The sequence below is a fragment of the Mya arenaria genome, chromosome 5 (assembly GCF_026914265.1).
Source record: "Mya arenaria isolate MELC-2E11 chromosome 5, ASM2691426v1".
NCBI lineage: Eukaryota > Metazoa > Mollusca > Bivalvia > Myida > Myidae > Mya > Mya arenaria.
Genome location: NC_069126.1, coordinates 65,699,926 through 65,726,323, shown reverse-complemented (window position 1 = coordinate 65,726,323; position 26,398 = coordinate 65,699,926). Strand labels below are relative to the sequence as shown.

Below are 26,398 nucleotides of genomic sequence, written 5' to 3'. Positions count from 1 at the left end.
TCTCAATGGTTTCCAACATGCTAAATGCGGAACCAACTGTACAGTCTATAACTGAATTTTAGTGGTTCACTTTAAAGACCCTCTGGCTGTAAATATACTTATACAGTGGAGTGCATGTGGAAGTAAACAATTGGATATGTTAAATAAGGTATGTGAACATTTTCACTATCTACTATATAAAAAGAAAAAAAAGGTTAACAAAAATAGCGTTGTTCTTAAGTACGTCTACTTTCACTAATAATAAACATTTGCATCTACTGTGATCCATCGCTTACAGCTGCGTCTATAATGATCATGATCATGATATGAGCTGCGCTTTGTCGTGACCAGCGCTTAGAGCTGCACCTGCTATCAGCAAGTGCTAAAAGCTGTGCCTACTGTGGGCAAGCGCTAAGAGCTGCATCTGCTGTGATCATGCGCAAAGAGCTGCACCTGTCGTGATTAAGCGCTAAGATCTACGCTTTGTCGTGATCAAACGCTAAGAGCTTCGTCTGTCGTGATCAAGCGCTAAAAGCTCCACTTTGTCGTGATCTAACGCTAAGAGCTTCATCTGCTTGTGATCAAGCGCTAAGAGCTGTGACTGCTGTGATCAAGCGCTAAGAGCTGTGACTGCTGTGATCAAGCGCTAAGAGATGCACCTGCTGTGATCAAGCACTAAAAGCTGTGCCTGCTGTGATCAAGCGCTAAGTGCTGCGCCTGTCGCGATCAAGCGTTTACAGCTGTGTCAGTAATGATCTAGCGCTATGAGCTGCGCTTTGTCGTGATCAAGCGCTAAGAGCTGCACCTGCTGTGAGCAAGCGCTAAAAGTTGTGCCTACTGTGGGCAAGCGCTAAGAGCTGCATCTGCTGTGATCAAGCGCAAAGAGCTGCACCTGTCATGATTAAGCGCTTAGAGCTTCGTCTGTCGTGATCAATCGCTAAAAGCTCCGCTTTCGTGATCTATTGCTAAGAGCTTCATCTGCTTGTGAACAAGCGTTATGAGCTGCGCCTAATGTGATCAAGCGCCAAGAGCTGCGCATCTAGTGATCAAGCGCTTAGAGCTGCACCTGCTGTAATCAAGCACTAAGAGATGCGACTGTAGAGATCAAACGCTAAGAGCTGCGCCGGCTGTGATTAAGCGCTAAGTGCTGCGCCTGTCGTGATCAAGCGCTAAGTGCTGCGCCAGTTGTGATCAAACGCTAAGAGCTGCGCCTGCTGTGATCAAGCGCTAAGAGCTTCGCCTGTCGTGATCCGGCGCTAACAGCTGCGCCTGCTCTGATCAAGCGCTAAGAGATGCGCATGTAGAGATCAAGCGCTAAGAGCTGCGCCTGCTGTGATCAAGCGCTAAGAGCTGCGCCTGTAGAGATCAAGCGCTAAGAGCTGCACCTGCTGTGATCAAGCGCTAAGAGATGTGCATGTAGAGATCAATCATTAAGAAGTGCGCCAGCTTTGTTCAAGCGATAAGAGCTGCGCCTGCTGTGATCAAGCGCTAAGAGCTGCGCATGTAGAGATCAAGCGCTAAGAGCTGCGCCTGCTGTGATCAAGCGCTAAGGGATGCTCCTGTAGAGATCAAGCGCTAAGAGCTCCGCCTGTCGTGATCAAGCGCTAAGCGATGCGCCTGTAGAGATCAAGCGGTAGGAGCTGCGCCTGCTGTGATCAAGCGCTAACAGCTGCGCCTGCTGTGATCAAGCGCTACGAGATGCGCCTGTAGAGATCAAGCGCTAAGAGCTGCGCCTGCTGTGTTTAAGCGCTAAGAGCTGCGCCTGCTGTGATCAAGCGCTAAGAGATGCGCCTGCTGTGATCAAGCGCTAATAGGTGCGCCTGGTGTGATCAAGCGCTAAGAGATTCGCCTGTAGATATCAAGTGCTAAAAGCTGCGCCTGCTGTTATCAAGTTATAAAAGATACGCCTGAAATGATAAAGCCCTAACAGCTGCATCTGCTGTGAATAAGCGCTAAGAGCTGCGTCTTGTCGTCATCACGCGCTAAGGGCTGCGCCTGTAGTGATGAAGCGCTAAGACCTGCGCCTGCTGTGAGCAAACGTAAACGATTATGCTTTCTCGTGATCAAGCGTGATTGAGTGCTAAGAGCTGCGCCTGCTGTGATCGAGCACTAAGGGCTGCGTCTGCTGTTACCAAGCGCTAAGAGCTGTACTTGCTGTGATCCAGCGCTAAGACATACGCCTATAGAGATAAAGCGCTAAGAGCTGCGCTTTGTCGTAATCAAGCGCTAACAGCTGTACATGTTGTGATCAACTGCTAAGAGTTGCGCCTGGTGTGATCAAGCGCCAAGAGCTGCGCCAGGTGTGATCAAGCGCTAAGAGATTCGCCTGTAGAGATCAAGCGCTAAAAGCTGCGCCTGCTGTGATCAAGCTCTAAGAGATACGCCTGAAATGATAAATCCCTAACAGCTGCATCTGCTGTGATCAAGCGCTTGGGGCTGCTCCTATCGGGCTCAAACGCTAATAGCTGAGCCTGTCGTGATCAAGCGCTAAATGAAGCGTATGAGGTGATGAAGCAGTAAGAGCTCCGCCTGTCGTGATCAAGCGCTCACAGCTGCACATGTCGTGATCAAGCGCTAAAAGCTGCGTCGGACATGAGAAAGCGCTAAGAGCTCCGCCTGACGTGATCAAGCGCTAAGAGAAGCGTATGAGATGGTGAACCAGTAAGAGCTCCGCCTGTCGTGATCAAGCGCTAACAGCTGCGCATGTCGTGATCAAGCGCTAAGAGCTGCATCGGGCATGATAAAGCACTAAGAGCGTTGCCTGCTGTGATCAAGCGCTAAGGGCTGCATATGCTGTAACCAAGCGCTAAGAGTTGCACATGTTGTGATCAATCGCTAATAGCTGCACATTCTGTGCTAGTGCTAATCGCTGAGCCTTACGTGATCAAGCGTTAAGGGCTGCACCTGTTATGAGCAAGCTCTAAAAGCTGGAGCTGCGCCTGTCGTGTACAAGTGCTAAGAGCTGCGTCCGTTGTGATGATGCGCTAAGAGATGCGCCTGTCGTGTACAAGCGCTAAGAGCTGCGTCCGTCGTGATGATGTGCTAAGAGCTGCGCCTGTCGTAGACAAGCGCTAAGAGCTGCGTCCGTTGTGATGATGCGCTTAGAGCTCCGCCTGCTGTGAGCAAGCGCTAAGAGCTGCGCCCGTCGTGAGCAAGCGCTATGAGCTGCGTCCGTCGTGATAATGTTCTAAGAGCTGCGCCTGGCGTGATGATGCGCTAAGAGCTGCGCCTGTTATGATCAAGCGCTAAGAGCTGCTTCCGTCGTGATAATGCGCTAAGAGCTGCTCCTGTTGTGAGTAAGCGCCAAGAGCTGCGTTCTTCGTGATGATGCGCTAAGAGCTGCGCCCGTCATTATGATGCGCTAAGAGCTGCGCCTGCTGTGATCAAGCGCTAAGAGCTGCGTCCGTCGTGATGATGCGCTAAGAGCTCCGCCTGCTGTGATCAAGTCGTAGAAATTGCTTCGTGAATGCTCGTGGTTAAACAAACTTCTTTCGAAATAAGGGTCATTCTCGGGTGTTCGCAAGTTAGAAAGTAGTAGTTGGTTGTCGGTAGTTGGACATGCCAACTACTTTCTGGTGGTAGTTGGCAGCTGAATATTTCAACTACTTTCAGGTTCGTAGTTAGATATTTAAATGTCCATTATTGATAAAAATACAAGTGTTCTTATACAACAGATCTACTAAACAATGAATTACTTCAAAGAACCCACCCATCTATGGCACCATGTATTGCCAGCCCATAGCGTTTTATCTTGTCATACCCGTCCAAGTGAACAAATATGTTTGGACCTTTGTTGCGATATATTCTTCTAATGAGTTTATGTCTACTTCTGGCTTCAACTCCCTCTGGATCTGACAGCTCCAGCTGATGACGGACCATGTTTCTGAAAGGCAAATCAATTGGGTCTTGAATGTTCCGTAGTGCTCAACTAGCTGCAATATGTTAAGCTATTTTGGCAGATGACAATTCAGGCATTAATTTTAAAGGAAATAATTAAATTGCATGTGAGACATTCGTTTAAATGGACAGACGGCGGACAACATTGATTTATTAATGCTCACCGTAAGTTCTCTTTGCACATGAGATTATAAATAATTAAAGTACATTCCCAGCAAACACACAACATCGGTACGATGTCGCTTGATGTGGCGCCTGTCTAAATTATATTTTCATCTGATGTTTATGTGATTATCCCCTTACTCTTAATGCTTTTGAACCGAACGGAACGCCTCGACGTTGTTCTTATCACTCGTGATGTCATGTGGAATTAAATTGGCTGAACAGTAACCCAATCGTCTTGCTCCATGTTCTAATTATAATAAGTGATCCTCAGAGGTAGACAATTATCAAATGTAATTCGGACTGATGATGAATGTTTCGCAACAAAAAAGTTGTCATGGAGCCAAAGTAAGTTACATTTTACAACCACTATAAAGGCTGTCCTGGAATAGTACGAGATCCTCACAATATGGACCCCACAATTTCGTAAACTTGACCTTTTGAAATGATTTAACTCGCGCTTTTACTGTCCATGACTTTGAGATTATGTCCCTTTGTTTGTGGTCCAAATGCGTGAAACATGGTTTGTAGAACATAGTTGTAAGGTAAACAGTTTTATTCGAGCATGTTCCTGCTGATTATTCTCTGCTGTAATATGTAGAGTAAAAACAACCGCCACCAACAAACAGGGGACTTCAACTGTTCAGCACTGGTGCAAAGAGCCCACCAGCTACACCCCTCCCCCCGCCCCTCCCCAAAGGGGGGCATTATCGAACATGCATTAAGTTCAAAAGCTGATAACATCGAAAGGGTTTATAGAAGATAATTCAAAATACATGACGTATTACAATCAGCAAAGGAAACTGTAGTTCCTAGTGTTCTTAGTTATGGTTACTTGTTTTACTATTCTAAGACGAGATCATTTGAAATTTGTATTGGTCATTCGGAAAAAGCATAAACTTCATGAGTTCACTTGTTTTTATATATATGTTATTTTTACGAGCGCCTGTCGTGACTAAGTTCTAAGAGCTCCTACTGTCGTAACTAAGTTCTAAAAGCTCCGCATGTCATAACTAAGTTCTAAGAGCTCTGCTTTTCGTAACTAAGTTCTAAGAGCTCCGCCTGTCGTGACTAAGTTCTAAGAGCTCCGCCTGTCGTGACAAAGCTCTAAGAGCTCCGCCTGTCGTGAATAAGCTCTAAGAACTCCGCCTGTCGTGACTAAGCTCTAAGAACTCCGCCTGTAGTGACTAAGTTCTAAGAGCTCCGCCTGTCGTGACTAATTTCTAAGAGCTCCGCTTTTCGTAACTAAGTTCTAAGAGCTCCGCCTGTCGTGACTAAGTTCTAAGAGCTCCGCCTGTCGTGACTAAGTTCTAAGAGCTCCGCCTGTCGTAACTTAGTTCTAAAAGCTCCGCATGTCATAACTAAGTTCTAAGAGCTCCGCTTTTCGTAACTAAGTTCTAAGAGCTCCGCCTGTCGTGACTAAGTTCTGAGAGCTTCGCCTGTCGTGACTTAGTTCTAAGAGCTCCGCCTGTCGTGACAAAGCTCTAAGAGCTCCGCCTGTCATGACTAAGCTTTAAGAACTCAGCCTGTCGTGACTAAGTTCTAAGAGCCCCGCCTGTCGTGACAAAGTTCTAAAGGCTCCGCCTGTCGTAACTAAGTTCTAAGAGCTCCGCATATCGTAACCAAGTTCTAAGAGCTTCGCTTGTCGTAACTAAGTTCTAAAAGCTCTCGTTATGAAGCGCTAATAGTTGCGCCTGTCGTGATGAAGCGTTAAGAGGTGCGCCTGTCGTGATGAAACGTTAAGAGGTGTGCCTGTCGTGATGAAGCGCTAAGAGGTGCGTATGTCGTGATGAAGCGCTAAGAGCTGCGCCTGTCGTGATGAAGCGTAAAGTGCTGCGCCTGTCTTGGTGAAGAGTTACGAGGTGCGCATGTCGTGGTGAAGCGTTAAGAGTTGCGCTTGTCGTGCTGAAGAGTTAAGAGGTGCGCATGTCGTGATAAAGCGGTAAGAGATGCGCATGTCGTGGTGAAGAGTTAAGAGGTGCGCCTTTCGTGATGAATCGTAAAGAGGTGCGCATGTCATGATGAATCGTTTAGAGGTGCGCCTGTCGTGATGAAGCGTTAAGAGGCGCGCCTGTCGTGAAAAAGCGTAAAGAGGTGCGCATGTCGTGATGAAGCGTTAAGAGCTGCGCCTGTCGTGATGAAGCGTAAAGAGGTACACCTCTCGGAATGAAGCGTGAAGAGGTGCGCATGTCGTGATGAAGCGTAAAGAGGTGCCAATGTCGTGATGAAGCGTTAAGAGCTGCGCCTGTCGTGGAGAAGCGTAAAGAGGTGAACATGTCGTGATGAAGCGTTAAGAGCTGCACCTGTCGTGATGAAGCGTAAAGAGGTGCGCCTGTCGTGATGAGGCGTTAATAGGTGCGCATGTCTTAATGAAGCGTAAAGAGGTGCGCATATCGTGATGAAGCGTAAAGAGGTGCACCTGTCGTGATGAAGCGTAAAGAGGTGCACCTGTTGTGATGAAGGGTAAAGAGGTGCGCCTGTCGTGATGAAGAGTTAAGAGCTGCACCTGTCGTGATGAAGCGTTAAGATCTGCGGCTGTTCGATGAAGCGCTAAGAGGTGCGCCTGTCGTGAAAAGGCGTTAAGAGGTGCGCCTGTCGTGGTAAAGCTTGAAGAGCTGCGCTTGTCATGATGAAGCGCTAGGAGCTGCGCCTTTCGTGATGACACGTTTGGTGGTGCGCCTGTCGCGATGAAGCGTTAGGAGATGCTCCTGTCGTGATGAAGTGTTAAGGTCTGCTCCTGTGGTGATGAAGCGTTAAGATCTGCGCATGTCATGATAAAGCGTTAGGAGATACGCCTTTTATGATGAAGAGTTAAGAGGTGCGCATGTCATGATGAAGCGTTAAGAGCTGCGCCTGTCGTGATGAAGCGTTAAGATCTGCGCATGTCATGATCAAGCGTTAGGAGATGCTCCTTTTATGATGAAGAGTTAAGAGGTGCGCATGTCATGATGAAGCGTTAAGAGCTGCGCCTGTCGTGATGAAGCGTTAAGATCTGCGCATGTCATGATCAAGCGTTAGGAGATGCTCCTTTTATGATGAAGAGTTAAGAGGTGCGCATGCTGTAATGAAGCGTTAAGAGGTGCGCATGTCGTGATGAAGCGTTAAGAGGTGCGCATGTCGTGATGAAGCGTTAAGAGGTGCGCATGTCGTGATGAAGCGTTAAGAGCTGCGCCTGTCGTGATGAAGCGTTAAGAACTGCGCATGTCGTGATGAAGCGTTAAGAAGTGCACATGTCGTGATGAAGCGTTAACAGGTGCGCATGTTGTGGCAAAGCGTTAAGAGGTGCGCATGTCGTGATGAAGCGTTAAGAGTTGTGCCTGTCGTGATGAAGCGTTAAGAGGTGCGCATGTCGTGATGAAGCGTAAAGAGGTGCGCATGTCGTGATGAAGCGTTAAGAGGTGCGCATGTCGTGATGAAGCGTTAAGAGGTGCACATGTCTTGATGAGGCGTTAAGAGGTGCGCATATCGTGATGAAGCGTTAAGAGATGCGCATGTCGTGAAGAAGCGTTAAGAGGTACGCATGTCGTGCAGAAGAATTTAGAGGTGCACATGTCGTGTTGAAGCGTTAGGAGCTGCGCCTGTCGTGATGAAGCGTTAGGAGCTGCGCCTGTCGTGATGAAGCGTTAAGAGCTGCGCCTGTCGTGATGAAGCGTTAGGAGCTGCGCATGTCGTGATGAATCGTTAAGAGGTGCGCATGTCATGATGAAGCGAAAAGAGGTGTGCATGTCGTGATGAAGCGTTTAGAAGTGCGCATGTCGTGATGAAGCGTGTAGAATTGCGCATGTCGTGGTGAAGCGTTAAGAGATGCGCATGTCGTGATGAAGCGTTAGGAGCTGCGCATGTCGGGATGAATCGCTTAGAGCTCCACCTGTTGTGTTGAAGCGTTAAGAGGTGCACCTGTCATGATGAAGCGTTAAGAGGTGCGCATGTCGTGATGAAGCGTTAAGAGGCGCGCATGTCATGATGAAGCGAAAAGAGGTGTGCATGTCGTGATGAAGAGTTTAGAGGTGCGCATGTCGTGAGTGAAGCTTTAGTTTGCGCATGTCGTGTTTGAAGCGTTAAGAGATGCGCATGTCGTGATGAAGCGTTAGGAGCTGCACAGTCGTGATAAAGTGTTAAGAGGTGCGCATGTCGTGATGAAGCGTTAATAGGTACACATGTCTTGGTGTAGGGTTAAGAGGTGCTCATTTCGTGATGAAGCGTTAAGAGGTGCGCCTGTCGTGATGAGGCGTTTAGAGGTGCGCCTGTCGTAATGAAGGCGTTAAGAGATGCGCCTGTCGTGATGAAGCGTTAGGAGCTGCGCCTGTCGTGGTGAAGCGTTAAGAGGTGCACCTGTCGTGATGAAGTGTTTAGAGGTGCGCATGTCGGGATGAAGCGCTTCGAGCTCCACCTGTCTTGCTGAAGCGTTAGGAGGTGCGCATGTCATGATGAAGCGTTAAGAGGTGCGCCTGTCGTGATGAAGCGTTAAGAGGGGAGCATGTCATGATCAAGCGAAAAGAGGTGCGCCTGTCTTGATGGAAAGTTAAGAGGTGCGCTTGATGAAGCGTTTAGAAGTGCGGCTGTCGTGATAAAGCATCAAAAGTGTTAAGAGATGCACATATCGTGGTGAAGCATTAAGGGCTGCGCATGTTTTTGTTAAGCGTTTAGAGCTGCGCCTGTCGTGATAAAGCGTTAAGAGGTGCGCATGACGTGATGAAGCGTTAAGAGCTGCACATGTCGTGGTGAAGCTTTAAGAGGTGCGTATCTCTCGATGAAGCTTTAAGTGCTGCGCCTGTCGTGATGAAGTGTAAAGAGCTCCGCCTGTCGTGGTGAAGAGTTAAGAGGTGGGCATGTCATGATGAAGCGTTAAAAGGTGCGCCTGTGGTGATGAAGCGTAAAGAGCTACGCCTGTCGTGCTGAAGAGTTAAGAGGTGCGCATGTCGTGATGAAGGGTTAAGAGGTGCGCCTGTCGTGATGAAGCGTTAAGAGCTGCGCCTGTCGTGATGAAGCGTAAAGAGCTGCGCCTGTCGTGATGAAGCGTTAAGAGGTGCGCATGTCGTGATGAAGCGTTGGGAGCTGCGCCTGTCGTGATGAAGCGTTAAAGGGTGCGCCTGTCGTGATGAAGCGTAAAGAGCTACGCCTGTCGTGCTGAAGAGTTAAGAGGTGCGCATGTCGTGATGAAGGGTTAAGAGCTGCACCTGTTGGTAAAAGCGTTAATAGGTGCGCATGTCATGATGAAGCGTTAAGAGCTGCGCCTGTCGTGATGAAGTATTAAGAAGTGCCCCTGTCGTGTCGTGATGAAGCGTTAAGATCTGCGCCTGTCGGGATAAAGCATTAAGGTGTGTTACTGTCGTGATGAAGCGTTAGGAGCTGCGCCAGTCGTGATGAAGGGTTAAGAGATGCGCATGTCGTGATGAAGCGCTAAGAGCTCTGCCTGTCGTGATGAAGCGTAAAGAGTTGCGCCTGTCTTAGTGAAGAGTTAAGAGATGTGCATGTCATGATGAAGGGTTTAGAGCTGCACCTGTTGTAATGAAGCGTTAAGAGGTGCGCATGTCATGATGAAGCGGTTAGATGTGCGCCTGACGGGATGATGCGTTAAGAGGTGCCCCTGTCATGATGAAGCGTTAGGAGCTGCGCCAGTCGTGATGGAGTGTTAAGAGATGCGCATGTCGTCATGAAGCGTTAAGAGATGCGCATGTCGTGGTGAAGGATTAAGGGATGCGCATGTCGTGGTAAAGCGTTAAGAACTGCGCATGTCGTGGTGAAGCGTTAGGAGCTACGCCTGTCGTGATAAAGCGTTAAGAGGTGCGCATGTCGTGGTGAAGCGTTAAGAGCTGCGCATGTCGTGGTAAAGCGTTTAGAACTGCGCATTTCGTGATGAAGCGTAAAGAGCTGCGCATGTCGTGGTGAAGCGTTAAGATGTGCGCATGTCGTGGTGAAGCGTTAAGAGGTGCACCTCTCCTGATGAAGCGTTAAGAGCTGCGCCTGTCGTGATGAAGCGTTAAGAGGTGCGCATGTCGTGGTGAAGAGTTAAGAGTACGCATGTCGTGAAGAAGCGTTAAGAGGTGCGCATGACGAGATGAAGCGTTAAGTGCTGCGCCTGTCGTGATGAAGTATTAAGAGGTGTGCATGTCGTGATGAAGAGTTAAGAGGTGCACATGTCGGGATGAAGCGTTAAGAGGTTCGCCTGTCGTGATGAAGCGATTAGAGGTGTTCCTGTCGTGATAATGCATTTAGAGGTGCGCATGTCGTGATGAAGCGAAAAGAAGTATGCCTGTCGTGATGAAGCATTAACAGGTGCGCCTGTCGTGATGAAGCGTAAAGGGGTGGACCTGTCGTGATGAAGCGTTAAGAGGTGCCAATGTAGTGATGAAGCGTTAAGTGGTGCACCAGTCGTGAAGGGAGCCCTTTTTAGTGATTGGTTTATGCGATCGTACTTGAGACGGAAATAATTGATTTTAGCCTTTCGATTGTAAGTGTATGCACAGAAAAATGTCGTTGAAAATTTAGAATTCTAGAATGATACTATTTTGACTTCTGTTAGAGTGATTTGAATTTATCTTTCGTGAGAGGTGCGTATGTCGTGATTAAGCGCTAAGAGCTGCGCCTGTCGTGATGAAGCGTTTAGAGGTATGCATGTCGTAATGAAGCGTAAAGAGGTGCGCATGTCGTGATGAAGTGTTAAGAGCTGCGCCTGTCTTGATGAAGCGAAAAGAGGTGCGCCTGTCGTGATGAAGCGTGAAGAGGTGCGCCTGTCGTGATGAAGCGTTAGGAGTTGCACATGTTGTGATGGGGCGTTAAGGGCTGCGACTGTCGTGATAAAGCATTAAGATCTGCCGTGATGAAGCGTTAAGAGGTGCGCATGTCGTGGTGAAGCGTACATAGCTGCACCCGTCGTGATGAAGAATTAAGAGCTGCACCTGTCGTGATGAAGAGTAAAGAGCTGCGCATGTCGTGGTGAAGAGTTATGATGTGCGCATGTCGTGGTTAAGAGTTAAGATGTGCGCATGTCGTGATGAAGCGGTAAGAGGTGCGCCTGTCGTGATGAAGCGTAAAGAGAAGAACATGTCTTGATGAAACGTTAAGAGCTGCGCCTGTCGTGATAAAGCGTAAAGAGGTGCGCCTGTCGTGATGAAGCGTTAAGAGGTGCGCCTGTCGTGATGAAGCGTTAAGAGCTGCGCATGTCGTGATAAAGCGTAAAGAGGTGCGCCTGTCGTGATGAAGCGTTAAGAGGTGCGCATGTCGTGATAAAGCGTAAAGCGGTGCGCCTGTCGTGATGAAGTGTTAAGAGGTGCGCATGTCTTAATGAAGCGTAAAGAGGTGCGCATCTCGTGATGAAGCGTAAAGAGGTGCACCTGTCGTGATGAGGCGTAACTAGGTGCACCTGTCGTGATGGAGCGTAAAGAGGTGCGCCTGTCGTGATGAAATGTACAGAGCTGCACCTGTCGTGATGAAGCGTTAGGAGCTGCGGATGTTCGATGAAGCGTTAGGAGGTGCGCCTGTCGTAAAAAGGCTTTAAGAGCTGCGCCTGTCATGATGAAGCGATTGGAGCTGCACCTTTCGTGATGAAGCGTTAAGAGGTGCGCCTGTCGCGATGAAGCGTTAGGAGATGCTACTGTCGTGATGAAGCGTAAAGGTCTGCTCCTGTGGTGATGAAGCATTAAGATCTGCGCATGTCATGATGAAGCATTGGGAGATGCGCCTTTCATCATGAAGCGTTAAGATCTGCGCATGTCATGATGAAGCGTAAAGAAGTGCATATGTCGTGATGAAGCGTTAAGAGGTGCGCCTGTCGTGTATAAGCGTTAAGAGGTGCACCAGTCGTGAAGAAGCGTTAAGAGGTGTGGCTGTCGTGAAGAAGCGTTAATAGGTGCACCAGTCCTGAAGAAGCATTTAGAAGTGCTCATGTCGTGATGAAGCTTCAAGAGATGCACCTGTCGTGATGAAGCGTTAAGAGGTGCGCCTGTCGTGATTAAGCGTTAAGAGGTGCGCCTGTCGTGATGAAGCGTTAAGAGGTGCACCTGTCGTGATGAAGCGTTAAGAGGTGCACCTGTCGTGATGAAGCGTTAAGAGGTGCACCTGTCGTGATGAAGCGTTAAGAGGTGCACCTGTCGTGATGAAGCGTTAAGAGGTGCACATGTCGTGATAAAGCGTTAAGAGCTGCGCCTGTCGTGATGAAGCTTCAAGAGGTGCACCTCTCGTGATGAATCATTAAGAGGTACACATGTCGTGATGAAGCGTTAAGAGGTGCACCTGTCGTGATGAAGCGTAAAGAGGTGCACATATCGTGATAAAGCGTTAAGAGCTGCGCCTGTCGTGATGAAGCGTTAATAGGTGCACCTGTCGTGATGAAGCGTTAAGAGGTGCACCTGTCGTGATGAAGCGTTAACAGGTGCACATATCGTGATAAAGCGTTAAGAGCTGCGCCTGTCGTGATGAAGCGTTAAGAGGTGCACCTCTCGTGATGAATCATTAAGAGGTACACATGTCCTGTTGAAGCGTTAAGAGGTGCACTTGTCGTGATGAAGCGTAAAGAGGTGCACATATCGTGATAAAGCGTTAAGAGCTGCGCCTGTCGTGATGAAGCGTTAAGAGGTGCACCTCTCGTGATGAATCATTAAGAGGTACACATGTCGTGATGAAGCGTTAAGAGGTGCACCTGTCGTGATGGAGCGTTAAGAGGTGCGCCTGTCGTGATGAAGCGTCAAGAAATACATGCTCCGGCCGGTATTTAACTAGGTATGAGCAATTAACATCACGCTTGACTTAGCAATCTTATTGCAAGCAATCATACTTTAAAAGTATCGTATGTTAGAATGAAAACCGCGATAGACAAGCCCGACTGCTTGCTTAGGCGTTTGTGCAAATAGTTTGATAAAATACATGTTTCAAAGAGAAAGCTTTTTAATCGTGTTTTAGGGGTGACTGTCACTGCGTTGAAGTTTCATGAATAGATCAATGCAATCTTACGAAGATCTCAATTTTCCCAGCTGTAGACAGTTTATATATAACTTGGGTATGATTACGACAATTGTATTCAGCTTAAATCAATATTTACTATTCAAACCATACATTAAGATGAAATTGATATGTAAGCAGTCTTTCGGTCAAAATTTAGAAGCCGTGTTAGATGTGTGTCTTAAAATAATTGTTCCGTACACTGAAGGGTTGCTCCGGCCAGTTGATAGTTGAGGGCATGCTAGTAGTTTTGAGTCACGAAATCGTGTTTCATTGTCCGTTCTTATCAAGCTATTCAATATGATGCGTGTGTAATCCGTTTATGGTGTTTATACGTGTGTGTCCCTCGTTCAGTATTGTTTGGGAGTCGAAACATGGTTTATATTTGAATGTTTGACTGATCCCAGTAGTTTACATTGCATTATTGACGTCGCGTTGGACCATGGAGGGTCACGTTATCAAAATAAATCAGCCAATATTATTTTTGTAAAATAACACAATAAAATATGTTTAATAAAAAAACAACCTTTATAAAGAAACAATTGTATATACTTATAAAAGAAAAATGTTCCACCCAAAACACATTTATTGTGTATCGTTATTACAAATTTTTTTTTGGGCACATCAAATGTGAAATAATAACCTGTCAAAAAAAAACTCGTAGGCTACGGGTTTTTTATACATTAATTTACGAACCTTATGACCCTCTTCATCAAAGCTCAGGAAAAACGTTTCGGAGGATTTTTTTCTTATTTAAGAAAATCTGATATTTAATAACTAAACAGAATAGTCAATGACAACTCATAATATATAACAATATCAATAATATCATGTAGAAACTATTCGTAACCCAACAATATCATAGGCTCACACGATAACCCGTCAGCCAATCAGATCACAGGAATTTCAGTCAAGATACTTCCGGTTTGAGAAAGTATTTGAACTTTCGCTCTTTGTTTACAAATACTTCCCACAGGTGCAAATCACTTCTTACGGCTATTGACATTGCAACTTTTGCAAACCATTGTATTTGAACTTTCGATATTTGCTAAGAAATACTTCCCACAGGTGCCAGTCACTTCTTACGACTATTGACATTGCAACTTTTGCAAACCTTTGTATTTGAACTTTCGATTTTTGCTAACAAATACTTTCCACAGGTGCAAAACACTCATAATGCATACTAGCATTGTAACTTTTGCAAACCTTCGTATTTGAACTTGCGAGTTTTGTTAACAAATACTTCCCACAGGTGTAATTCACTCTTCCTCACAAAACAATAACTGTACATTGCTATGGGTCGATTTAAAGCGGGCCTTTCTTGCTGTCTCCTACAGCAATTTTGTACTTGTACTGTATTGTGTTGGAGGGCTGTATTAACATTCTTACACAGTGGTAGATGCTGTAATTGTCAGAACAGTGGCCGAGCGCAGAGGTTTGGGGGTTACCTTTGACCTAATCATGGGAGAAACCATGCTTTTGTACGTAACTGTTCCTGATAGATCAGCAAAATCCAGTATTTACATTTAATGATAGATCCAATATCCCCTTTTAGTTACACCTTCCAAAGTTGTTTCTATCAAGCCAGATTAATTATAACATGCTTACCAACTACACATCAATACACGATGTGTATATTGCAACTTTTTGCTATTTAAATGTTTACGATATTTAAAAAAGTTATACTCTTAAAGAACTAACCATTTTACAGTGGTGAGTCAACTAGCGGAACCGTGGGCGTGTGGATTGTCCTAACAGCCGGTAAAACTAGTTTATGTTTTCACTGTTTTCAGTGCTGTAACCCATCTTACCTTTTGTAAACGTATTCATGAATGTAATAAGGAACATCTTTTGAATTTACTTGTCCGAGTGTACATATTTTAAGCAACATGTTCTCACTTTCAGGTCACATGCTCATTGTTATGTTTTGATATGTTATGTATGTTTGTTATTCATGTCGGAAAATAGCTCGTTGAGCTTATGTTTTCTTGTCATCATATACCCACCTTTAAAGAAAAAAGTATTGTATTTTGTAGCATACACCTTGTATATTTCCGATAAAATTGAAGGTAAATCTGATGTGAAGTATAAATACATGTGTGTAAATCTTAGTTTAGTAAAAGTCCATAAAATAATCAATGATTTAATTCTTACATTCCCCCACTAAATTGTCAAAGTGAACATTACATATCAATATGGTCTGGGACCACTCCCGGAAAATGATATATGCTCAATGTCGTGGTAACTTTAGAATCACCTTTAGCTGCAAAAAGGTTGCCCTTTTACAAAGAACTTAACATAATTTGACACTGAATTGGTGAACCCTATGTTTTCTTGTGATTGTTCTACAGCAGCCAATAAATTATGTTTTAAGTGGGACTATTTTTAAGTTCTAAAGATAAATGCCTTTATGAAATGTTTAGTGAAACTAACTTAGGTCTTACGCCAAGTGATCAAACTGGTTTAAGCTCTAAATGTTCATGTTTGTTTACTTATGAATGTTTATTTTTAACAAAACTATAATTCAGCAATAGACTGTTGGTGTTTATCTCCCTTTGACCGTTTGTTGTATGTTTTCAGGCGGACGAATACAAACATATATTGATCGGCGCACGATTATTTTCTGTACTGTGAATTTTGGTCAAAATGGAAAATGAAATGGGTAGGTCAATACATTTTGATTATTTGAAAACTTTAAATGCTGTATCTGATTGTTGTCTGTAAAACTACGATTTCTTTATAAGTTGGGTTATGTTTTCTCGAGTAAACCCCGTTAATTATATAAAAATACATATAGCCTTTCTTATACAAATATTTACGAGAGTATTGAATAAATGAAGAACATAACACATATGTTTGCATTTAAACGAAAGTACATAATTTGAAGCCATCACGCATAAATAAGGGGTAATTATTGTAACCGCTCGGCTCGGACTCAACAGTAGAAACAATACTTTCATTGATTCCATGACATTTAATAATCCACGGTAATGATCTGAGTTCCAGAAAATGACATTCCATGAGGCACACTTGATGGCTCTAAATGTGGCAAGAGAGTTAGGTTTTTCATTTTGAAACCCTATTGCAAAATGTTTTAATTTAGTGTTATTCATGCATAATTTATTTGCCATATTGAAATGATATGTTTGCTTTGGCAGTTTTCAGAGAATGGGGTTGCGGAGGGTGCACCCCCCCCCCAACCCCCCTGGACCCGCTACATTTTAATCGGTTTTCCGTTTTTCTCCTTTGTTATGAGCTTCTTGTTAAACATTAATATAAAACTATTTGATACATAGCGTTTTATAAGTTTTTCTGTCTATGCTATGGAATGAACAATGCATATTTGCTAAAACTATCGCTTGAGAAAATCAGCACGCGAAAAAAAGAATTCCTTAAGTTACATTTGAATATAACCCATTAAAACCCAAATATCATACGGCACATTTTGTGAATATAATCCAATAATCGCAACCTTGTAATTGACTTGTGGTATAGGTACAAATGGGTACACCTATTGCATTAATTGCATTTGGCTGGGAATTGGCACGAACACAAAACATTTACTATATATCACATGTCGTTGAAGACAAGAAGACGCCTACATTGATAGAAGTTTTGATTTTTCTACTCTTAAGAAATAATATACCTAAAGCAAAATATAAATATAAATTTCAGTTTTCATGTTTTGCCTTCGCATTGAGAAAATGATGAAATAGGTAGGTTAATGAATAGGTATTTATTGGAAAACTTGTTATGCTGTATCTGTTTAATGTCTTTAAAATTCACTTAGTGTGGATATGGCTTTATCGAGTAAACCCCACGTTTGTTATACATACGTATAAACATTTAAATCGCATTGCTTATGTATACATAAATAACATAAACATAACATAAGTTTTATTAGCATTAATGTTGTGGCAACATCATAGCCATACAAAAGATAACATACAATGAAATACAGTGGTACAGTACACAAGAACACAAACTTTTACACAGAAGAAGAGTGAACATTTAATTTCCACCTCTGTTGCAAAATGCACATGTATGTGTATCAGAATATCAAAACAATGTGCATTAAATCGAAAGTACATCCTTTGATGCTATCGCGCACAATTAAGAAGTAATAATTGCAATTTTAATAATCGTGGGTTATTAACAGAGGCGGTTTTAGACGGTTATTGAAGTTTAAAGAGGCGTACTTAATGGCTCTTTAAAATTTGGCAAAGGGGTTAAAGTATTTATCCTCTATGATAATTTAAATAAAAATATTAGGAGGAAATGGTGCATTTTGGTTAAATTCATGCGCACTTTTTTGACCATATTTACATGGATTGTTTACTTGGGAAATTTTAAGAGAAGGAGGTGGCGGATGGTGCCCCCTCCCCTAAAAAACAACAACGAACAAAACAAACACAACATTTATTATGAGTTATATTACATTTATATAAGACTATTTGATATATAGCGATTTAAAAGATTTTTTGTCTATGTTTTGTAAAATACAATTCATATTTGCTTTAACTGTCGCTTTATGCACCAGTCAATTGTAACCACGATCCCCCACCCCCCTAGTTCCGGGGAATAGTGGGGACTTTGAATTTCGGTCCAGCCAAACCCGGGTAAAATCCTTACCTTCGGGGACAAACTGCTGGTAAATTCCCCGCCAAATGCCCCCGCACTCGAGGGACCCTAGGTAAGGCCCATCCCCGCTATTTTTGGTGCGAAGACATAACCACCGCATTCACCCGGCACTGCGGGGCCACCTGGAAGGTTAAAACACGGCCCATTTCCCCGGCTATCCCCGGCATAGCCCCGGACCTAGGGGGTGGGGAGAGGGCGTGGTAACAATTGACTGGTGCACAAAGAAATGTGCGCGCAAAAACGGATGTCTCCAAGTAGCATTTAAATATAACCCATTAAAATTACAACAATTACAACAGCTTATTTTGTGGACATCCTCTGTTGACCACAACCTTGGTATTTACCTGTGGAACAGGTACAAATGTTATAATAAGTGTATTAATGACATTTGTCAAGAAATTAGCATCAACACAAAAAACGCTGACTATATATCTCATGTCGTTGAAGATAAGGAAGAACGACAGAAGAAAGAAAGTTTATTCAAAAGAAATATACTACACAATACATATTTGAAACAGGCCCATATGACATGTGATCAAATTAATGTAATACAATGGGTTAGAACTTTGTTAAAGTTAACAACACGATTAACGACATAGTTGTTACCTTTTAATACACCTGTTGAAGATGTACTCATGTATTTAAATAAACACAGCTGAAACAGTTTTCTCTACTCTTGCTAGGAATACTGTAGATCATAAGCGTATATGTGAAACTGACATAGGAATATTGATTTGAAAGTTAACATCGATCACGTTCACAACGTTGTTAACTTAAACAAAGTTCTGAACAATCCGCCCATTGTCTTATATATATATATATATATATACATGTATCGCTGAGCATAATTATAAATAGTTTATTCATATCACAATGTAACAACCATATCTCTATAAACATGTTTTCTAAAGATATCAAGTATGAATTGCTTTTGTTTATCTATGAAAGGTATAACTTGTACATACATATTCGATTAAGAAAACCAGGCCCATGATCAAATGTGTATGCTAAATATGTTCGTAAGTCAAAATATCTTTAGCGAACAAATAAATGATTAAACAAATAAACATATTATAAGACAACAGCTTTATCTTTAATCTAGATAATAATAATAATAATAATAATAATAATAATAATAATAATATAATAATATGTTTATAATAACAAGAAGACGCCTATGTTGGAAGAAGTTTGAATGAGTTGTTTACTCTTAAATTGTTAGTTATTTATTATATTATTAGACGCTGCAATGTTAACATATATGAAACACATATTAATCTTAACGGCCTCGTAGCTAAAAGTTGAAAGGCTAATATTTTCGTCTGTGCACAAATCATATGCTATTTGGTATCGATAATTGATGTAAAGTGAGTTAAACAAGTAATTTAAAGGTAAAACGATTCATTTTGCGCAGCTATCTACTCGTTTTACCTTTAAACAGCAATCTTAACTTGTCTAAACATGTTGAAGTATGATCCGTTTAAAGTAGAAGTTTTACCATGTTAATATTAGAGTTGTCGCGAGGGTCTTCTTTTCCCTGTTCATGTATTAAACTACCAGTAAAAGTCATGCTTGACTTAAAATCACATGAGAATCAATGAATTTACGTGCAGACTGACATTCACTAAAACGCATTCATCGTGATTTTGTACTTCCTTTATTTGTAACATCGTTTACAAGTAACAGTTAGATGGCATAACATTTTATTTTAATGATTACGAATAGTCGGAGTGAGCGTAGCGAACGAGCCCTTTTTATCATTACAATATTACTTTAGGCCATCTAACTGTCTTAAAGTACTATCTTATTGGCTGACACATCGTCAACGCAAAATCTGACGCAGGGACTGTGTATGGGATGAGTGGCAGAAGGCAGAACTTTAAACAGTCGCAAAAGTTAGAATTCCTTCCTAGTGCTTCATGTTTGCCATATCTACAAGTTCATTGGCTGTAAATGTAGGCTGTATGCTCACTGGAGGTTCTAGACTGGAGGTTGTACTTTGAGTGTAAATATGATGAACTGAACCACGTTTGCACACGTGTGACGCTTAAATTCAAACCTCACATACATAAATGGCATAGAACGCTCAAAGGGTCCACACGTTGACATACCAGTTATGGTTTGCTACTTCCCTATTATCTTCCTATCCAAGCTGAGTTTGTTAATTAATGCTATAAAGATGTGATATGGACTTAATCCGGCGGATACAGCATACACGACTACACGAATATTTGCGTATAACATCTCTATAATCTTCCAATTAACACTAATTTTGTTTATCAATCATACTCTAATTTAGATAGAGGACCGACAGATTCCGACGATTACAACTTACATGACGAAAATGTGCAGTTGTTTGAGACTGTGGTTCGGTACAGCAGACTTGCAACCCGAAAGCAACCGGAAACACTCTTGCTCTTTGGATTATCGGGTTCGGGAAAGACCTCTATTGTTAACACGATCTTCAATGAATTGACTGGTATACCTGAATCAGCTTTACAGGCTGGCTCTGGTAGCACCCAGTCTAAAACACTTGACTTCAAGTGGTGCGTAAGATTTATTCTTCCTTTTGTGTAGGTTTTGAATACTATGATTTAAATGGTTAAGATGTTAATGAAACATAAATATCGTGTTCTCACTAGATATGATAAAACAGTGTTAAAACATATATTCTTATATCAATCGAATGTCCTCGCTCGCCGATTTGCGCTATATGGCTACGTCTAATGTATAGCTTGTAAAATTTTGGTTCATTTAACATGTTTACAATTTGTATAAACCCTTACATCCATTGAACACTTAACGCATAATAAACATGTTGAAATATGTTTAAACATACCTATAGAGAGATTGTTTCCTTTATTTAAAACGTATAATCTGCTTCTTAGTATACCCTTTACCCCCCCCCCCACCTCTTGATATAAATTTCGGGACTTTATGGGAGTTGCGTCTCTCAACTTTATTCGCATGTAGCTACAAATTTTTTATCTATTATATGACATACACACATGCAACGTCAACGATATGTTGGCTAGCATGAGCTGTTGTGCACCGGAATAAAAATGAAATAACAATGGAATAACAATAAAATAACAACGGAATGACAATTAAATAACAATAACAAAACAATGTAATAACAATGAAATAAAATAAAAATGAAATAACAAACGGAATAACAATGACATGAACATGGAATATCTTGTATGTTATAAATTGGGGTACCGCCTTGGAATGGTCAATACCACCGGGGGCTTCCTCCAGTCTATTTTTTCCATGAATATTTCAAAGATGTCCTTCATTTACCTTAATATACTCTATTTCATAGGTATGTCAATTGTGGGATACTCCAGGAAAATATAATCGATTTGACCTTCAATCAAAAATTGGTGCAATCATCGGCAATCTTCCAAACATCATTGACTGCGCTGGGAAGGGCAACGTTAACGACGAACAAGCCAAAGAGATATTGAGGCATACGCTCACAGGTGCTGTACTGTTTTGCAATACAGTTGTACATTATTATTGATCTAATAGCAATACTCATAACAAGGTTGAAGGATGGACTTATATTGTAAATGTTTGCAATAATCAATAGACTCTATAATTATTGCGGACTCATTTAATTAATATCTTAACATTAAAACATTTACAACTTCAGGTCGCATCCCACCAGGGACAAGCATAGCTGCTTTGGAGGAATTGCAAAACAAAAAAGGAGTTGGTTGCTTAAATGTGGTGCTTCCTCCATGCAATCCTGAATGGGCGGTCACAAAGATCATATTTGTACAATCGGCAGCGGACTCAATCCCAGAACAACTACTCGATATGTTGCATGACGTTCTGTCAGAACACGACGATCGTTTGCAAACGAAATGTGAGTGTGCAGCTTCAATTAATTATTCAGTTTATTTGTGCATTGCGAAATTCCGTCCACAAAGAACATTTGAAATATCAATAATGCTCATAATAAGCGTAAATTATCATGCCTAAACCGCTTACAAATCTGCACTTGAAAGCAAGAATGCACCAAGGTGATTTTAAGTGTTTATAATGCCTTTCTTTGTTAGCTATTGACAAGCATTGATATGTTTTAACTTGGCATGAATATTTAATCCCGAACAGCCTATATTAGACCACAAGCAGTTTCGACCGACCCAGAAAAACTATGTAAAATACTTCTATTGCGCGTGCCTTCCAGTAAAACCCGCTGTGATTGTTTACCAACACAGCAGAACTATCAGAAAACTTCATGTGAAAAATACAAATTCAAATGTTGAAAAATTTAAGTTTTACTTAACAACAATTAGTCATGTTTTACTAATGCCAAATTGAACCATTGATTTAGAATGATTTCACGTATATACCACTGCTTATTTCGTCTGTCATATTTTAAATATATACTAGGATCAAAACCCTATGCCCTACACATTCTAGTATAGTGCAAAAACGCGTCAAAATGTTTTGCTTATACTTATGTTGATGAAATTTATCTACAGGTTACTTAACTGAAATATAATTGGACGCTCAGTTATCATTACTTAATACTTATTGCAGTCTAGGCAGGTCATACAGAGTGAGGCTTTACCAGGGTTCAGGATGGGTGCATTTATCCTTTTTTATAACGTGAAAGCCATAAGAAGGGGTGATGCATTCCTTTGCCACTCTTGTGGACGGTGATCATTACTATATAGTGACTCCTTGGCAATTTTGTAAATATTTTATCTTAATGTTACTTGAAATATTTAAAACAAGTTATACAACCTGAAAATGAAGTTGTGAAGTATAGAAAAAGGTCATGGTCGAAAACAGGTTGTAAAGGAGGCCAAATTACTACATGTGACAGCCGCTATTTTGGATGCAAAATGAAAACAACAGACGATTGATACGAATCTTATTTTTTATTTATTTTTTTTTTTGGGGGGGGGGGGGGCTTTCAAAGATGAATGATACACACAAACATTTTTTGTTATCTCTGTATTAGTTATTACAAATGAAAATAACCCTTATGCAGTCGAACAAAGTCGTCCGGGATACATTACATCGAAACATGTATATTGACTTCGTGTTTTTTTTTGTTTTTTTAGTCAAGGCAAGCCTATTTACGGTAATTACCAAACATGACTGGTTAAAGAGGCAGGAAGGGATCAATACGGAAGTTACCAAGATGCCACCATCACGGTTCAAGATTTCCAAGACAGAAGACAAGCTAGCTACTGCTCTAGGGATAAAGAACAATGTCGGCGACAACTGCATTCCATGGGCAAGCTATTGCGACACAGTCCGTATGCCGTCTCCAAAGGTCCAAAACTCCGTCTTGAAGCTACTTCGACAAATCCAGTGTCCAAAACCAGTGGAGCACACAGGCGTGCCTTTGCCAAGGATAACTCTGCTTCAATCGTGGCGACTGAATCTAAATGCGTTTTTTACCACTAGTTCATGTCGAACTTACGTTCTCATTTTTGTTATCTGTACTCTGGTTGCAGCCTTCTTATGGCTCATTGCACAAGTGCGTGAAAGCCCAAATACAAGTTCCATTGTACATCATGCGACTGGTGAGCAAATCAATTCTACAGGAACGCAATAAAACTTAATTTTTATTTCCAAAAGTGTGTCAAAGCCCTCATAGGGTTATTACTGTACATCGTGCGACCAGTGAGCAAACCAATTCTACAGGAAAAAAACCCAAAACGTTTTAGTTTTGTCACGTGATCGCGTCCCGGTAGTTATCAAAATATACAGGTCGTCTTTCTGTTATTTTTCACTATTGCTTCGACGTTCTTATTTTATTTCATAACTGCCTTGGTTACTAAACTTTGATATTTTGAAACAAAATAGTGACCATTTTTTAAATAGCAGGTTATCTTAAACTTCGATATCATCGGAACAAATGGTTGTTTTAGTTTTTGTCTCCGGTCCTTAACCCCGTACTTAAAAAAAGGTTTATGTTATGAGTTTGCAAATGATTTTATCCTTGTAGTCGATCAAATAAATGCCATGATGATAATAACGAACTGTGATAGATCGAGTAGTGTATATTCATATGCTTAAAATGTATCCGTAAGACTCTTTCATTTTACTCGTTCCACAATGTACAAAATCATCATTAGGTAATACGTATGCCTATGGCGCAGGTACAATTGTGCAATTGTCAGTCTGTATAATTGATTTCTTAATTGTATAGAACTGTCTTGTGTGATTGAATTGTATGAAACTATTGTGTATGAATGTTCTTTCGTGATATTTTCCTTTAATAGCATTAATACCATGAAGTCCTAAAGATAGGTTTGATATTTGTATTTAAATTTTACTTTGCGTTGTATATAAATGTCATTTATCGTATTAATTTTTAAATAAAATGTATGCCGAGATGTTTTACTTATAAGTTCTGTCCTATTTGCATACTTGCCCGAAATGGGGTCTCAATGGTTTCCAACATGCTAAATGCGGAACCAACTGTACAGTCTATAACTGAATTTTAGTGGTTCACTTTAAAGACCCTCTGGCTGTAAATATACTTATACAGTGGAGTGCATGTGGAAGTAAACAATTGGATATGTTAAATAAGGTATGTGAACATTTTCACTATCTACTATATAAAAAGAAAAAAAAGGTTAACAAAAATAGCGTTGTTCTTAAGTACGTCTACTTTCACTAATAATAAACATTTGCATCTACTGTGATCCATCGCTTACAGCTGCGTCTATAATGATCATGATCATGATATGAGCTGCGCTTTGTCGTGACCAGCGCTTAGAGCTGCACCTGCTATCAGCAAGTGCTAAAAGCTGTGCCTACTGTGGGCAAGCGCTAAGAGCTGCATCTGCTGTGATCATGCGCAAAGAGCTGCACCTGTCGTGATTAAGCGCTAAGATCTACGCTTTGTCGTGATCAAACGCTAAGAGCTTCGTCTGTCGTGATCAAGCGCTAAAAGCTCCACTTTGTCGTGATCTAACGCTAAGAGCTTCATCTGCTTGTGATCAAGCGCTAAGAGCTGTGACTGCTGATCAAGCGCTAAGAGCTGTGACTGCTGTGATCAAGCGCTAAGAGATGCACCTGCTGTGATCAAGCACTAAAAGCTGTGCCTGCTGTGATCAAGCGCTAAGTGCTGCGCCTGTCGCGATCAAGCGTTTACAGCTGTGTCAGTAATGATCTAGCGCTATGAGCTGCGCTTTGTCGTGATCAAGCGCTAAGAGCTGCACCTGCTGTGAGCAAGCGCTAAAAGTTGTGCCTACTGTGGGCAAGCGCTAAGAGCTGCATCTGCTGTGATCAAGCGCAAAGAGCTGCACCTGTCATGATTAAGCGCTTAGAGCTTCGTCTGTCGTGATCAATCGCTAAAAGCTCCGCTTTCGTGATCTATTGCTAAGAGCTTCATCTGCTTGTGAACAAGCGTTATGAGCTGCGCCTAATGTGATCAAGCGCCAAGAGCTGCGCATCTAGTGATCAAGCGCTTAGAGCTGCACCTGCTGTAATCAAGCACTAAGAGATGCGACTGTAGAGATCAAACGCTAAGAGCTGCGCCGGCTGTGATTAAGCGCTAAGTGCTGCGCCTGTCGTGATCAAGCGCTAAGTGCTGCGCCAGTTGTGATCAAACGCTAAGAGCTGCGCCTGCTGTGATCAAGCGCTAAGAGCTTCGCCTGTCGTGATCCGGCGCTAACAGCTGCGCCTGCTCTGATCAAGCGCTAAGAGATGCGCCTGAAGAGATCAAGCGCTAAGAGCTGCGCCTGCTGTGATCAAGCGCTAAGAGCTGCGCCTGTAGAGATCAAGCGCTAAGAGCTGCACCTGCTGTGATCAAGCGCTAAGAGATGCGCATGTAGAGATCAATCATTAAGAAGTGCGCCAGCTTTGTTCAAGCGATAAAGAGCTGCGCCTGCTGTGATCAAGCGCTAAGAGCTGCGCATGTAGAGATCAAGCGCTAAGAGCTGCGCCTGCTGTGATCAAGCGCTAAGGGATGCTCCTGTAGAGATCAAGCGCTAAGAGCTCCGCCTGTCGTGATCAAGCGCTAAGCGATGCGCCTGTAGAGATCAAGCGGTAGGAGCTGCGCCTGCTGTGATCAAGCGCTAACAGCTGCGCCTGCTGTGATCAAGCGCTACGAGATGCGCCTGTAGAGATCAAGCGCTAAGAGCTGCGCCTGCTGTGTTTAAGCGCTAAGAGCTGCGCCTGCTGTGATCAAGCGCTAAGAGATGCGCCTGCTGTGATCAAGCGCTAATAGGTGCGCCTGGTGTGATCAAGCGCTAAGAGATTCGCCTGTAGATATCAAGTGCTAAAAGCTGCGCCTGCTGTTATCAAGTTATAAAAGATACGCCTGAAATGATAAAGCCCTAACAGCTGCATCTGCTGTGAATAAGCGCTAAGAGCTGCGTCTTGTCGTCATCACGCGCTAAGGGCTGCGCCTGTAGTGATGAAGCGCTAAGACCTGCGCCTGCTGTGAGCAAACGTAAACGATTATGCTTTCTCGTGATCAAGCGTGATTGAGTGCTAAGAGCTGCGCCTGCTGTGATCGAGCACTAAGGGCTGCGTCTGCTGTTACCAAGCGCTAAGAGCTGTACTTGCTGTGATCCAGCGCTAAGACATACGCCTATAGAGATAAAGCGCTAAGAGCTGCGCTTTGTCGTAATCAAGCGCTAACAGCTGTACATGTTGTGATCAACTGCTAAGAGTTGCGCCTGGTGTGATCAAGCGCCAAGAGCTGCGCCAGGTGTGATCAAGCGCTAAGAGATTCGCCTGTAGAGATCAAGCGCTAAAAGCTGCGCCTGCTGTGATCAAGCTCTAAGAGATACGCCTG

The 26,398-nt window shown here is 42.7% G+C and overlaps 1 long non-coding RNA gene across 1 annotated transcript; it reads left to right on the top strand.

Moving 5' to 3' along the window:
• Nucleotides 1–98: 98 nt before the first annotated feature.
• Nucleotides 99–20,983, top strand: LOC128234288 (uncharacterized). The gene is made up of 5 exons (XR_008260921.1): nt 99–148; nt 14,687–14,736; nt 15,556–15,637; nt 19,916–20,162; nt 20,942–20,983. It is a non-coding gene; the product is annotated as an uncharacterized LOC128234288 (long non-coding RNA).
• The last annotated feature ends 5,415 nt before the right edge of the window (nt 20,984–26,398 follow it).